Consider the following 15481-nt stretch of genomic DNA (forward strand, 5'->3'; position numbering starts at 1 on the left):
TGTCCTCGGGAGCACTGGCTATAACAGGGAACCCAGTTTACGTCTCCAAGCCCAGAATTCGCACTCGTTTCTTTCAGGACCGTCTTGGCCCAGTGAGTCAATAGCCCTTTGTACGGGGCTGTGTCATCTCCAAGACCACACAGCCCATGGAAGGGATGCCGGGCCTGTAAAAAGCCAGCCGTTTGCCCTCCTACTGCAAAACCTGGTGCCAAATCTGCCCTGGCACCCAACAGTAGTGCCATTGAAGAGGCAGCAGCTGCGGCAACCGGCTCTGCCCGCCCCCTGCCTGCCCCCCCCAACCAGGCACGCTACAAAGAGGTCTCCCTCCCTGTCATCAGGGGACTTAACAAGGAATCGGGCCAGGAAGGAGTTTTAAATTAAAAAGGGCTTTGAGATTATAGAGTCAGGAGAGGTCAGTCTCTCAGCTCCCCCCCCCCTTCCTGAAAGGCTCTTATCACAGGGAGTAATCCAGATGCGATTCAGGATCTCTAGATAATGAAAAGAGGGTGAAAACAACAACCACAACCACACGTTGGGCCTCTCTTGGGGTCACCTGCCTGCTGCCTCCCTTACTTATCTCTACTAGCTGGTAGGTAAAGTCAGGCAATGCAACAGGAAGCAGCAAACCTGCTCTGGGGAGCAGCTGGCCAATCAGAACAAGCATTGCCTTCTTTCCCTTTGAATAGGGAGATTTGAATAGGGCTGTGGCTCAGAGGTAGAGCATCTGCCTTGCACATCAAAGGTCCCAGGTTCAATTCCCTAATCGGCATCTCCAGGTAAAAGCTGGGAGAGAACCAGGCTGGGTAGCTACTGGGGAGCTCAGTCGGTAAATCATGAGACTCTTAATCTCAGGGTTGTGGGTTTGAGTCCCATGTGGGGCAAAAGATTTTCCTAGATAACCCTCGTGGTCCCATCCAACTATGATACTAAGTCCTGGAGAGCCGCTGCCAGTCAGTGTCAGCAATACTGAACTTATTATGTTCCTAGATGCTGCTGGACTCTGACCGCTATCCTCCTTAGTCAGTGGCCAGGCTGGCTTCTGCTGATACGAGTTGGGAATCCAGTAATGTGGGTGGGGAGGTCACAGATGTTTAAGTGGCTGGGGGCTCTGAAAGTCAGTCGAAATCAATAAACTAATTTATTTATTGCTTTGTTTTGTTGCACAAAGGTAAGAGTCTCTCTGGCCATGTGCAAAGTGTTGGCTCATTTCCCACAGGACTCTCGTCCACTGTAAGAACAGCACGCTGGATTAGAAGGGCAACTGACACAGCAGATTTTCTAATGTTCTTGCATATCCTTTATTTTAGCTTCCGCATTCCAAGGCCGCAGAGTGGATTGCAATACAAATCCATCCTTGTCTTCTTTCAGCAAAGCCAGTCTAGAACAGACAAATCTGCGTTGGTGACTCCTGACTCACATCAGTTCAGCCCACAGCCTCCGCACCATAGCTGGAGGCAGCTCAGAAAAGCCGACAGCTTGCAGGTGTGAATGCCCAGCACATGAGCTGTAAGCTATTTTTGAAACTTCAAAGGAAAGCAGCGTGTTGGCCATAGTTTTGTAGGGGCAAATTTGCCACTTTTAGGGTTGCCATACACCTGGAATTTCCTTAACATAGCTGGAATACAGCAGCTGGTAACAGTGTCTGGGTGGAAATCGTTGAAATGTCTGGGGAAATTTGAAGAATCTCCCCAAAAATTGCTCAACAAGGACAAAAAAAGCTCAACAGATTTTTGTGTCCAGATTTTCACTTTTTGAAATATGGCAACCCTAGAGCTTGAGCCGGGACGTGGGTGGCACTGTGGGTTAAACCACAGAGCCTAGGACTTGCCAATCAGATGGTCGGCGGTTCAAATCCCTGCAACAGGATGAGCTCCCATTGCTCGGTCCCTGCTCCTGCCAACCTAGCAGTTTGAAAGCACACCAGTGCAAGTAGATAAATAGGTACCGTTTTGGCGGGAAGGTAAATGGTGTTTCTGTGCGCTGCTCTGGTTCGCCAGAAGCTGCTTAGTCATGCTGGCCACATGACCCGGAAGCTGTACGCCGGCTCCCTCAGCCAGTAAAGCAAGATGAGCTTTACCCCAGAGTCGGCCACAACTGGACCTAATGGTCAGGGGTCCCTTTACCTTTAGACCTTGAGCCACAAAGGTGCTTGATTTTACAGGGGTCTTGTAAAGGAGCAGAAAAGTGGGGGGAGTGCAGGCCAGGGCATCAAATGTAGCCCTCCAGACCTCTCTATCTGGCCCTAGGGACTCTCTCCAGACCCCACCCCCCACCGGTTCTGCTTTGCACCCTCCTTGAGTGTTTTTGCATGGGCAGAATGTGTCCTTCGAACTCAGAGAATGCCTCTTGCTTGCTTGGATGCAGGAGGCGGGGCAGGCAAGTAAATTAGCATCTGTTGCTCCACTCACTTTTTATAGTCCCACCCGCCCCTGGCATGTGACTCCCTGCCCCCAAAAGACTGCCAACAAGGTGATGGGGGAAATACACAGAAAAGTGCGGAAAAACAGTCACTTGACACAAGATCGTAAAACCTCTCCTCAAACAAATCAGAGCAAAGTCTTGCTGAACACCGGACGTGCTTCCCTGCAAACTCTGTGCAAACAAATCAGGTTCAAATTAACGAGTTGTTTGGAAATAAGTCAAGGCTGCAACCAGGCCCCAAGAAACAGTTTGCCGCAGCAAGCACACATCTGCTTCTGCATCAAACTGCATCAAGGTCGACTCCAACTAAGTTTGACTCAGGGCAGACCGAGTGAAATTAACGAAGCTGTTGAAATTAATGAGCATCGCTCCGTCACATCCATTCATTTCGCCGGGAATGCTCTGGGGTAGGAACCAACCCTGGATACAACCCAGAGTTTGTAAGTTCCTCGGGGCAGAGAATTCTACTCTGAAAGCCGCCATGAGGACTGATTCTGCTCTCTAAATTAAAAACAGTCAACATTAATGACAAAAAGGAAACCTGGGACTGATACAGGGGTCAACAACATGCAAGGAATCCTGCTGACATGAAAAGAAAAAGCTAACAAGAAGATTATATGCACTTAAAAGCAGTATCATAGAACTTTACACAATCATGGCTTCCCCCAGAGAATTCTGGGAGCTGTGATTTGTTTAGGGCACTGAGAGTTGATAGGAGAGACCCCTATTCCCCTCAGATGAGTGGAGGGCAGGTCTATTGATGACTCTCAACTATTATCAGATTAAAGGGCACAGGGAAAGGCTGCTTCTGCCACTGTCAGAAGCAGGAGACTGGGCTAGGTAAACCTTGATCTGTTCCAGCAATTGTCCTTCATTTCCTTTAAGTTTGGTCCCATCAGCACGCCATACATCCACACCACTTTAAAAAGTCATGGCTTTCCCCCAGAGAATTCTGGGAGCTGTAGTTTATCAAGGGAACTGAGAGTTGCGAGGGGGCTCCTATTCCCCTCCCAGAGATAAAATTCCCAGAGTTCCTTGGGAGGAAGGATTGATTGTTAAGCCACTCTAGGAATCGCAGCTCTGTGAAGGGAATAGAGGTTTCTTAACAACTCTCAGCACTCTCAACGAACTACACTTCCCAGGATACTTTGGGGACGGGGGACAGAGAGCCATGGCTACTTAAAGTGGTATCACACTGCTATAAATGTATAGATGGGACCAGAGTTTCTGCCTACGAAGTCTTGGCTAGGAGAGACCAACCGGCTCTTTGGCTGAAGAGCCTCGATTGTGGCAGGCGTCCATTGTGAAGAGAGAACAGAGGCCCCAGTGATCTGCTAAGTGGGGAAGGCCAGCAGTCTCTCGTGTTCTCTCTGTCCTCTTCAGCCATCCCCCCCTGCCCCCCGCCGCATGCTGGCCACAAGATCCTTTGCCTTCCTCTTGCCAAAGATTTAATAAACAAAATGCCACCATCACAGCGGCTGGATGCTGCTCAGACATTCCCAACTCTCGCCTAACACAGGCCAGACTCCCCCCTCTGATGCCCTCCAAATATTTAAGACTACAAATCCCATCAGCCTCAGCCAGCATGGGCAGTGAATCTATGGGAGTTGTAGTCCAGCGAGGCCATCTAGGCAGCCCAGGACCTCCATACATAGTGCCCAGGCTAGCACCATGGGGAGGTCACCTCAGCACTGCAGATGCAGCTTTTTGCCTTCACCCCTGGAGGGATACTCCATTGTCTCTCCAGACAGACAGATGCCAAGAACTATGAGGACTTTCTGTGATCTGTCCCTTGGAGCTCTCCTGGCCCCAAGCTGTCACTTGGCTCTGCTCAATGACCCACCCTTGCATCGTGGTGTTCACCTCCTGTTGTCGGATATATCTGTTTTTATGTCCCTGTGTTTTTATGTTTGTACATATTTTATGGGCTAATAGCCGTAAATAAATAAATAAAACTATGAGGACTAGGTGTCCCAGCTGTGACTCAGAGGAAGGAAGGAATGCGGGTGGTTCAGTAAAGCTCCAAGTAGGAGCCTGCGAGCATGCCAGCCTACAGCAGAGAGACCAGGCATGTCAGGGGTTAAATAACACTAGGTGGAATGTTATTAACTTCTGCCAGCTGCAGTACACCATCCTACCAGCTGCAGTGGTGGCGCTGTAGAGTCAACAGCTTCTTCTTGCAGACAACCCTGGTTGTGCAGAGAGAAAAATGCTGGTTCCTGACCATCCTGACCTCCCTTAAGGCCCGACTACCTGAATCGAACATCATCCTGTTAATGATGAGATTAGCAAACACGACTTATATTAAATACCAGAAGCAAGCAATTTCGCTATCAACACTGCAGAGCAAGCACTCCCTGGGCGCCAATGGGAAGCTTAACCCCAATGCTAATTGTTGGCGGGGAGCTATTTCACGGAGATTACAGATTGGGAGGGAAGACTTAAAACTCCCTTCCCCGTGCCAGAATTCTTGATAACCACTCCTCCTCCTCCTCCTGCCTCTAGGCACCTGGTGTTTACTTTAAAAAAACACATAATCTAATTGCTAATCACATCATTATAGAGTCAAATGCAGGGAGGCCCTAAGGCTCTCTAGTTGAGGAAGGAGGTGATTTGGCAGGGGAGATGTCTATATGCATATCCAGAGATACAGCAGCAGAAAACTTTGCCCAAAGGAAAACCACAGATATTTTAAGTCCAGCTGCGTATTTTTCCAACTGGGATCCAGGGTGAGAGGCGGTGAGGTGTAGTGGTTAGAGTGTTGGACGAAGAGTTGGCAGATCAGGGTTCAAATCCCCACTCAGGCATGAAGCTCACTGGATGACCCTGGGCCATTCATAGAATTATAGGATTGTGGAGTTGAAAGGGACCCTCTCTGAGGATTATCTAGTCCATGGGTAAGCAAACTAAGACCTGGGGGCCAGATCCAGCCCAATCGCTTTCTAAATCCGGCCTGCGGATGGTCCGGGAATCAGTTTGTTTTTACATGAGCAGAATGTGTGTTTTTATTTAAAATGCATCTCTGGGTTATTTGTGGGGCAAAGGAATTAGTTCATTCCCGTCCCACCCCCATATAGTCTGGCCCCCCACAAGGTCTGAGGGACAGTGGACCAGCCCCTGCTGAAAAAGTTTGCTGACCCCTACAAAGCAGGAATATGCAACAGGAATCGAACCTGCAACCTTGGTGTTACCTGCACCGCACTCTAACCAACTGAGCTATCCAGCAGGGGCGGCAACTTGGGCCATGGGCTTTGGGTGCCCAATGGCACCTGCGACATAATGGGACATCATGATGTTACAGTGACGCTCCACAGTGGCGCTTCTGAGGCCTGACGGGGCCTCAGACATGATCTCTGAGGCCTCATGGAGCCTAGCAGGGCCTCCAACATCTCCTCAGTGGTTGTGTCGTGCCTCTGACGCGACTTTTGGTAGAAACTGGAAGTCACATCAGAGTCTGCTCTGTGGGTGCTGAGCACCACCTCCCCCCCAAAAAATTGTGAGTGCCTGGGCCCCCAGTAGTTGGCGCCTATGTTATCCAGTCACTCTCAGCCTAGCCTGCCTCACAGGGTTGTGGAGGGTAAAGGACGACGTATGCCATCTTGAGCTCCTTAGGGGAAAGGTGGACTATAACTGTAAGAAATAAAATCTGGCTTCAAAACCACAGCTGAGAAAAGGAAGAACGAGTTTGCCTCAACCCAAGAGGGATGTTGGCCCATCAACTTGGCTCTTTCCGCCCAAAAGCAGGGTGCAAACAAAGCACTATCTTCTCTAACTTTCCAGTTGCAGAGTAAACAGAACAGGGAACAAAAGCTACACACACAGACACACACACCAGAGCACCAGTTTGGAGTCCATTATTCAGTGTTTTTCTAGTCAAAGGGAGCCTGTCGGGTTGGAGTCATCAGTATGCAAGCGGTAACCCGCCCCAAGAGGCTCCCCCTCAGACGGGCAAGAGAGCCCTCCCCGTTCACGGAATTTGGAGGCCTCCCTGCCTTTGCAAAGTGGGCGGCTCACACCTTGCAGCAAGCAGACATTGCTGCAAGTTTCCACTTGAGGAGCCGCAAAAAAACAAGGACGCTGCGTCTAAGAATAAAGTCAGCAATTTATCCAAAGGCATTCATTTCAGACTGCCGGGAGAGGGAATGGAAAGGAGAGAAAGTGCAAAGCTTCTCTACCGAATCCGAACCCCACCAGAAAATTATAGCCTGGCTAATCCACGGCTCCTGTAATGTTATAAATGAGAGACCTGGTCACAGAATGAGAGACCTGGACAGAACCGCAAGCGCGGCCAATTCCAAAGTATTTTCTGCTCAAAAGACAGCTACGCAGCACACAGCAGATGCTTTGCAGTGGTGCAAAGCAGGACAGCCAAGGGGAGCTTTCTCAGGTCACTGGAGGCTCCCGTGTGCAGGCAGGGCTGGCCCTGATTCAAATATTAATCCGCTGATCATCCGTTTGATCCAAGAAAGAGTCACACGTCTGCCACGGACGCTTTCTTTTCCCTTCAACATTCCCCTGCGCCCTGCACACCTTTCAGTTACTACAATCAAAGATGAAGCAGGAGCAGCACATGGTTGTGCATGCAAAGGAATGGAAAACACAATCTGCTGGATAGAACCTCCAGAGTCAGGGCAGTCTACCACTGGGGCCAGGCGCTGTAGGAAAACCAGAGGCTGAGACGCATCACTTTTTGGCCACATTCACACCATCCACGATACCACTTTAGAAAGGCATGGTTCCCAACCCAATAATCCTTGGAGCTGTAGTTTGTTAAAAGTATTGTTAAGAGACCCCATGCCCCTCACAGAACTACAGTTCCCAGGGTGGTTTCACGATCTTGATAGGGAACTCTGAGAATTGTGGCGTAATGGTTAAGAGTGTTGGACTATGACCTGGGAGACCAGGGTTCGAATCCCCACTCGGCCCTGAACCTCACTGCGTGACCTTGGGCCAGTCACCATCTCTTTGCCTAACCTACCTCACAGGGTCGTTGTGAAGGTAAAATTGCACCACCTTTTTATCCTTGAAAGATAAAGGTTGGTATATAAACGTACAACAACAACAATTGCAACACTGAACTCCTAACAGTGCTCTGCATCATAGCTGTGGCACTGTGGGTTAAACCACAGAGCCTAGGACTTGCCAATCAGAAGGTCGGCGGTTCGAATCCCCACGACGGCGTGAGCTCCCGTTGCTCGGCCCCTGCTCCTGCCAACCTAGCAGTTCGAAAGCACGTCAAAGTGCAAGTAGATAAATAGGTATCGCTCCGGCGGGAAGGTAAACGGCGTTTCCGTGCGCTGCTCTGGTTCGCCAGAAGCGGCATAGTCATGCTGGCCACATGACCCGGAAGCTGTACGCCAGCTCCCTCGGCCAATAAAGAGAGATGAGCGCTGCAACCCCAGAGTCGGTCACAACTGGACCTAATGGTTAGGGGTCCCTTTACCTTTACTATAACCGTACAACATCAACAACTGCAGCACTGAACTCCTAACAGTGCTCTGCATCATAGCTGTCAACCTTTCCTTTTCTTGCGGGAAATTCCCTTATTCCAGCGCCGTTTCCCACTGCTATCCTGGATTGTTAGATATCCCATAGACTGTCCCCGGGACAGGTGAGGTTGCTGATCCCTTATTTTCGAGGATGCTGATCCCTTATTTTCAAATCTGAAAGTTGACAGCTATGCTCTGCATCCCTTGACAAAACTACAGCTCCCAGAATTCCTTGGGGTGGGGAAGCCACGATGGTTCAAAGTGGTCTCATGTTACTTTAAATGGATGGTGTGACTGTGGTCTCCGTCAAACAGTTGACCCATCATCTTTTTAGCACCTAGTGGAGGCTCACGTCTCCAGATCCCTCCAGATCCCGTTACAATATGCAGAACACCCCAGGCTTTGACGTCATGCCAGGGTTATTCCTTCGTCTCATTTTGTTTAGCATCTTAGCCTGATTAAGGGTTCCGGAAAACTTCTAAGACATGCTCACTATTTTGTGACATTTGAGCCGCTCCTAATAAAGGCATTGGCCCTACAGCAGAGCTTGGGATTTTATTCCCCACCCCCACCCCACATGGACCACTATGGTGAGAGCTGCTTTTTGTCATCCCAACCATAAACACCAGTAAGAACATAAAGGAGCCTGCTGGATTAAGCCAATGGCCCATCTAGTCCAGCATCTTGTTCTCACAGAGGCCGGGGGGGCACCAATAAGCAGGACCCGGGGACGAGAGCCCTCTCCTGCAGCAACAGATATTCGAAAGCATTGCTGCCTTCAACCGTGGAGGCAGAGCGCAGCCATCATGGCTTGTCAAGTTGGTGGCAACCGATGCCTCCTGTGGCAGAGAGTTCCGTAGTTTAACAGTCCCGAATCTTCCAACGTTCAGCTTCATTGGATGTGCATCGGTTCCAGGGACAGGAGAGAAGGAGAAAATTGCTTTCCCCTCCCCACTTTCTCCGTGCCATCCATGATTTTACAAAGTTCTATCTTGTTGCCTCTTACTCGCCTTTTCTCTTAAGCTAAAAAGCCCCATACGCTGCAACCTTTCCTTGTGAGGGAGTTGCTCCACCCCCTTGATCCTTTGGGCTGCTTTTTCTGAATCTTTCCCACCTCTACAATATCCATTTTGAGGCGAGGCAACCAGAACTGTACACAGGTTTTCGGTGGGGAGGGGTTATAGCAATGGACAAGCTTCTGGGCACAGAGTTGGTCCCTGTCGAAAATCAGGGGTGGAAGGAGATGTTCTTGGGTGTCCAGCTCCTATCAGCCCAAGCCAGCATGGCTACTGGATAAGGATGAGGTTGTTCCATAAATTATGGAGGGCCGCCTTGGAAATACCATATTTCTTGCTCTATAAGACTCACTTTTTCCCTCCTAAAAAGTAAGGGGAAATGTGTGTGCGTCTTATGGAGCGAATACAGGCTGCGCAGCTATCCCAGAAGCCAGAACAGCAAGAGGGATCGCTGCTTTCACTGCGCAGCGATCCCTCTTTCTGTTCTGGCTTCTGAGATTCAGAATATTTTTTTTTCTTGTTTTCCTCCTCCAAAAACTAGGTGCGTCTTGTGGTCTGGTGCGTCTTATAGAGTGAAAAATACGGTAAACCCTCCTCAGCCAGGGGAGCCCTCCACAGAAACCAGATTTGAGGGATTCTGAGAGAAGGGCCTTCTGTCATCTACTGACAAGCCCTCGTAGCCTTCCTGACTTTCCTGAACTCTCTCGTTCGTTCAAAGAGCGCTGCCTCGATAGAGCATCCTCTGTGCTCCTTTGAGACGCAGAGTCATAATATTTGTCCACCTCAGAAATAACCCAGCAGCAAAATGAATGGCGCTGTTATTCCCAAGGTTATGTGCCAAACTATTAGCGAGGTGTTTTCCTGTGTCAATGTTTTGGGAGGGTGTTTATTAAAAAGCCAAAGTGTCAACAGTAACAAAACACAGCTTCACTGTTAAGGCACGTAATATTTCACGCTTTCAAAGCAGCAACTTTCCTTAAGATTCAAAGTCAACAAAGCAGGATAAACTCACTAAACCATTTTTTATAAAAATGTTTTTGGCCAATTAATTGTACACTGTAGTGTTTAGAACTCGGCCAGTTTTCAAAGTGATGAGGACGATGGTTATCACCTTCCAGAATGCTCCTTTAATGCTCCCGGCTCAAGAAACATTAAGAGGTCTCAGAGTTAACAGCATGAGAGTGAATCAGAGCAATTCACCTGACAGCAACCCGCCAATCGTTTCTATAGGAGGCTATCGAATGCGCTTCACTGCACAGAGACTCGTACTCTGATGGATTGTTTCAGCAGGTGAAAAGCCAATTTAACATGGAAGTGCAGCGGTCCACAGATACTGGCTTGCCTGAGCAGCCAGACATTATTGTGGTCCTTGCTAACCCTTCTCCAGGTCCTCTGCACTTATATCATAGGATTTATGGAAGCGGGGGTCCCTGCAGCCACACAGATCCCACAAATCTCTTGGGGAGGGGGTTCTACCCATATCAGAGCTCAGTGTAACACAGAGATCTTCTCACTCCTCACCGAATCTGTCGAGCATATCTGTGAGCCTGGGAGAAAAAGCTCACGTCACGCTGAACTTTGGAATGGAAGCCAGTTATTTTCATGCACCAAAGCTCAGCGTGCCGTAAGATCTCTTCGCCCAGGTTTTCTGCAGTTTACAACAGCCCAGGGAAGGGGATCTCTGTGTTTCCGAGGATTCTGCTGAGCAGATCTGCAGAGGGTCAGAGAGGCATATTTTGCAGGATGGGCAAAGAGCAAAATTGGTCTCCAACAGGCCATAGGAGCTGGGACTGCAGAACCTCTAGTCCAGGCATGGCCAAACTTGGCCCTCCAGCTGTCTTGGGACTACAACTCCCATCATCCCTAGCCAACAGGACCGGTGGTCAGGGATGATGGGAATTGTAGTCCCCAAACAGCTGGACAGCCAAGTTTGGCCATGCCTGCTCTAGTCTTTCACTCCCCCCAGGAATTTTTTCTCAGACTGGGGGCCACATTCCCTTCTGGGAAGCCTTCCAGGAGCCACATGCTAGTGGTGGGCGTGACCAGAGACAAAGGTAGGTGCAGCAATCGATGTGGGCTAGATTATCTTGTTCACAACCTCACACACCCCTCTGTGTCCCTCCAGCCAGGCAAACAAGAGACAAGATGGGTTTTTGAGGGCACTTTCCAGGCAGGTAAAGACACACCTGGGGAATGAAGCAGGGTCAGGAAAAGCTGTGGCCTGGGGAGAATTGCAGGGGCCAGATAGACAGGACTGTTTCACTCCTGGCCTGAGATTGCCCGTATCTCCTTTAAGGAAAATATATATATGTTTGTGTACTTACATATAGTTTTGCAATATATCTATTCCAAATTTTCAGTATATTTATATGCTGTAATATTTTTGGAATGTTGAATTTTTAAAATTATCTGCAAGATGAGTGTGTGCGCACATGTGTATGCGTGTATTTACTTGAAATTTTATGACAACTGTATTGATGAACTCATAAACTATACAGTTGTACCTTGGTTTCCAAACAGCTTAGTTTCCGAACGTTTTGGCTCCTGAACGCTGCAAACCCAGAAGTGACTGCTCTGGTTTGCGAACTATTTTTGGAAGTCAAACGTCTGACGGGGCTTCCGCAGCTTCCAATTGAGTGCAGGAAGCTCCTGCAGCCAATCAGAAGCCGTGCTTTGGTTTTCAAATGTTTTGGAAGTCGAACGGACTTCTGGAACGGATTCCGTTTGACTTCCAGGGTACGACTGTATTTGTAAATAAAAAGTATAATAGAGGCAGGAGTCTCCTGCGGGATGGTCTTTCCACATATATGTCCACTAAACCTCTTCGATCTGCGGAACTAGTACTGTGCCAAGTGCCAAGCGATACCTGTTCCACACAGGTAGGAAATTGTTCTTTTAATGTGGCAGCACTTTGGAACTCCTTGCCGATTGAAATCAGGCAGGCATGTTCACTGTATTATTATTTTTGGGTGCCCACTCAGAACGTTTAGGCAAGCCTATTCAAGGCACATCAGCGTTGACATGTTTTAATCTCTTTTTACTAATAATTTTATCTTAAATTGTTTTTATTGATACTTTTAATATTTCCTGCAAACTGCCTAGAAGTTTTCCCCAAACCAAACAGTGCATAAATATTATTAAATAAAATAAAATAAATTCTATGTCTCTTAAAATAAATAAAAAAATCCCCTGCATTGCGGAGAGATGGACTAGATGATTTCCTTGTGGTCCTTTCTGGCTTTACAGTTATGCGATTCCATAAAAATGTTGAATGCCTAGTGCCGAGAGAGGAGGTGGGGAAAGCTTAGCTTTTCTTGAAAATGGGTTTCAGATCCTTAGTGGGGATTTCCCGGCACCACAGCTCTTGTCTGACACTCTAACCACTAGACCACATCGACTTGATTACGATGCCAACCATTGGCGGGAAAGATGGTTAGGAGGAAATCTGTAGATCTGATAAAGGAACTCTGAAGATGAGTTGTGTGCAAAGGGAGACCGAAAGCAAATGAATAAACAGTGTTCTGATTAGGGAAACGGCATGCGAAGGAGAATCCCATATTGACAGCTGCCAAATATTTTTAAAAGGAGGGTTGAAACAACAAGAGGAATTTTCCCATATCCACTGAAGCAAACTGCAAATAGCCTGCAGATCTAAATCACACAACAGCCCGAAGCCTAAGCTTGCCAAGGAGGGCAGCTTGGTTAATCCTCAATTGGGCATTTCAGTTCAAAGAGGACAGCAATGCTAATGCCCAATCCTCAATTGGGCATTTCAGTTCAAAGAGGACAGCAATGCTAAGCCCAAACATAGCAAACAGCCCTGTGCTGTCTTCCCTTTATTGGCTCACTTCATAAACACCTTCAGCCTGATCAGCTGTCAATTAATCGGACCATTTCTTGCTGTCCCTCAAAGGTCAGCATCCTCCTAACTAGAGAGACAATGGAGTGTGCCTTCAGGGGTGAAGTCAATCCGCTGCAGTGGAGACCAAAGTCACATCCCTGGGCGTGAGCCTGGGCAGCGTGTATGGAGGTCCTGGGCTGCCCAAACGACAAGACCCGCCTCTCAGCCTCACTGATGTGATCCAGCTTGGCAGCAAGGCATCCTCCAACCATCTTAGGGACTCCACTCTGGATTTGTGCGAGGTTTATTCCTTAGGAACATGATGTGTCCCCCACCAAAGGTACTACTCCTCTCCCGAAGATATCCCACAAGGCAGGGGAGATTTAAGACTGGAGTTTTCCTTCTCCTAAATGCGCTCCCTTCCCAAGCTGATGAGTCCATCTGCCCCTCACTTCTCTCTACAGCATGCGCAGAGACCGCCTTCTTGACCACTGGACCCAGTATTGATCTTGTCCGGAAATCCCTAACTCACCAAGGGTTTGAGTCCCATTGGCTACCCTCACTTGGTTTAGCCGCAGTTACAGGTTGGTCTGCCATAGTCAAAACAAAATAAAAAAATTCCTTCTAATAACACCTCAGAGACCAACTAAGTTTGTTATTGGTATGAGCTTTCGTGCGCATGCACACATATCTGAAGAAGTGTGCATGCACACGAAGCTCATACCAATAACAAACTTAGCTGGTCTCTAAGGTGCTACTGAAGGGATGCGGGTAGTGCTGTGGTCTAAACCACAGAGCCTAGGGCTTGCCGATCGGAAGGCTGGTGGTTCAAATCCCTGCGATGAGGTGAGCTCCCGTTGTTCGGTCCCAGCTCCTGCCCACCTACAGTTCAAAAGCATGTCAAAGTGCAAGTAGATAAATAGGTACCGCTCCAGCGGGAAGGTAAATGGCGTTTCCATGTGCTGCTGTGGTTCGCCAGAAGCGGCTTAGTCATGCTGGCCACATGACCCTGAAGCTGTCTGCGGACAAACGCCGGCTCCCTCGGCCTATAGAGCGAGATGAGCGCCGCAACCCCAGTCATCCGCGACTGGACCTAACGGTCAGGGTACCTTTACCTTTAAGGTGCTACTGGAAGGAATTTTTTTATTATGGTTTAGCAGGCCAGTCAAACCCCTTTCATAGGGTGTGGCGGCTGCTGCAAGCTGACAGCTTCTAGGAGCTGCAGCTGAGAGCTGTGGACAAAGTACCCCAGAAGGAGCACGATGTGTCCCCCACCAAAGGTACTACCCCTCCCCTAACATCCCAGACACCCCCCTCAAACGTAGACCGAGAATACCAAGGGCTTTGCATACATAGGAAGCTGCCTTATAATGAGTCAGACAATTTGTCTATTCTGCTCAGGGCTGCCTACACTGACTGGAAGCAGCTCTCCAGGGTTTCGGGCAAGGAGTCTCTCCCAGCCCTACCTAGAGATGCCACCAGCAATTGTAGGATTTCTTCTATGCAAAGCAGATGCTTTGCCACTGAACCATTGTTCCATCTAGCTCAGTATTGTCTGCACTGACCGGCAGCAGCTTGCCTGGGTTTCCGACAGGGGACATTCCTTGTCCTGCCTGGTAGTTCTGGGGGATGAACCTCAGTCCTTTTGTGTGCAAAGCAAAAAAAATAATCACTGAGCTTCGACTTTGCAGAACACAGAGAGGATGCAAGATGCAGCTCCAGCCTCAGAATTCCACTGAATGAAAAAGCTCTGGTTTCCTTTAAAAGCAAACCAACAAGATTCTAGACCTCATGGCTGTAAAAATGTGCTTGAAAGCAGGCGCCTGCCAATGATGCAGTAACTGAAGGAGCTGCAGAATGAGACTGATCCTGGTCATGAAGTGTAGTAGCTTCTGTGCCTTTGCCCTTCACCATGACTATCAAAGCAGAATTAAATTCTGCAGAACGATGCCATGCAAATGTGTAATGTACCCAGGTTGCAGAATTCTGTTCTACCTAGTGCAGAATTTAGACTGAAACCTCCACTTAAGCACACAATCCTGAAACCCAGTGGACAGAGCAGCTTTCCCCAACCTGGTGCCCTCCAGATGTTTTAGACCATAGCTCCCATGAGCCCCAGCTAGCATGACTAGTGGTGACTGGTGATGGAAGCTGACGGTGCAAAACATATGGAGGGCACCAAGTTGGAGGAGGAAACTTCTGGCTCAGTGTTAGAAAACCCAGATGCATAAGCTAGGTGCCAAATGACATATTAATTCTCAGTTATACTCGCCACAACCAAATGTCTTTTCATCTTCCAGTGCAACAGTTCTATGATCTCAACTACATTGCTTGGCTGTACAAGAAGTCACTTGCAGAAAGGAGAAACACACACAATGGAAATGGACATGGCATTAACGAGGGACTAAGGCAGAGGTTCTTAAATGGTGGTTGCCAACCTTGGCGCCCAGAAATCTCAACATAGTTGTAACTGGACCTGCACCAATAGCAAAAATTGCCTGGGGAATTTTGAACGCTATGCTGGCTCAGTTCTGTTTCTTCTGTAATGCTGGAAATTTCTTAACCAGGTTGGATGCTGTTCATTTATTAACTTGGATTTTTTTTTCTTTTCCCAGAAGAGGGTTATATCTGTGTTGTGGCTGTTTGTTACCCGCTGGGATAGAAATGTTTTAAAATAACGACATAAACAAACATTTACATAACTCAATAAATAT

The 15481-nt window shown here is 48.4% G+C and overlaps 1 protein-coding gene across 1 annotated transcript in view; it reads right to left on the bottom strand.

Annotated features, from left to right (window-relative positions):
- GAS2L1 (growth arrest specific 2 like 1) overlaps positions 1 to 15481 on the bottom strand; it is a 48964-nt gene that overhangs the window by 23141 nt on the left and 10342 nt on the right. The gene's annotated exons all lie outside the window — the stretch shown is intronic.

Source organism: Podarcis filfolensis (assembly GCF_964270895.1).
Source record: "Podarcis filfolensis genome assembly, chromosome: 16".
Lineage (NCBI taxonomy): Eukaryota > Metazoa > Chordata > Lepidosauria > Squamata > Lacertidae > Podarcis > Podarcis filfolensis.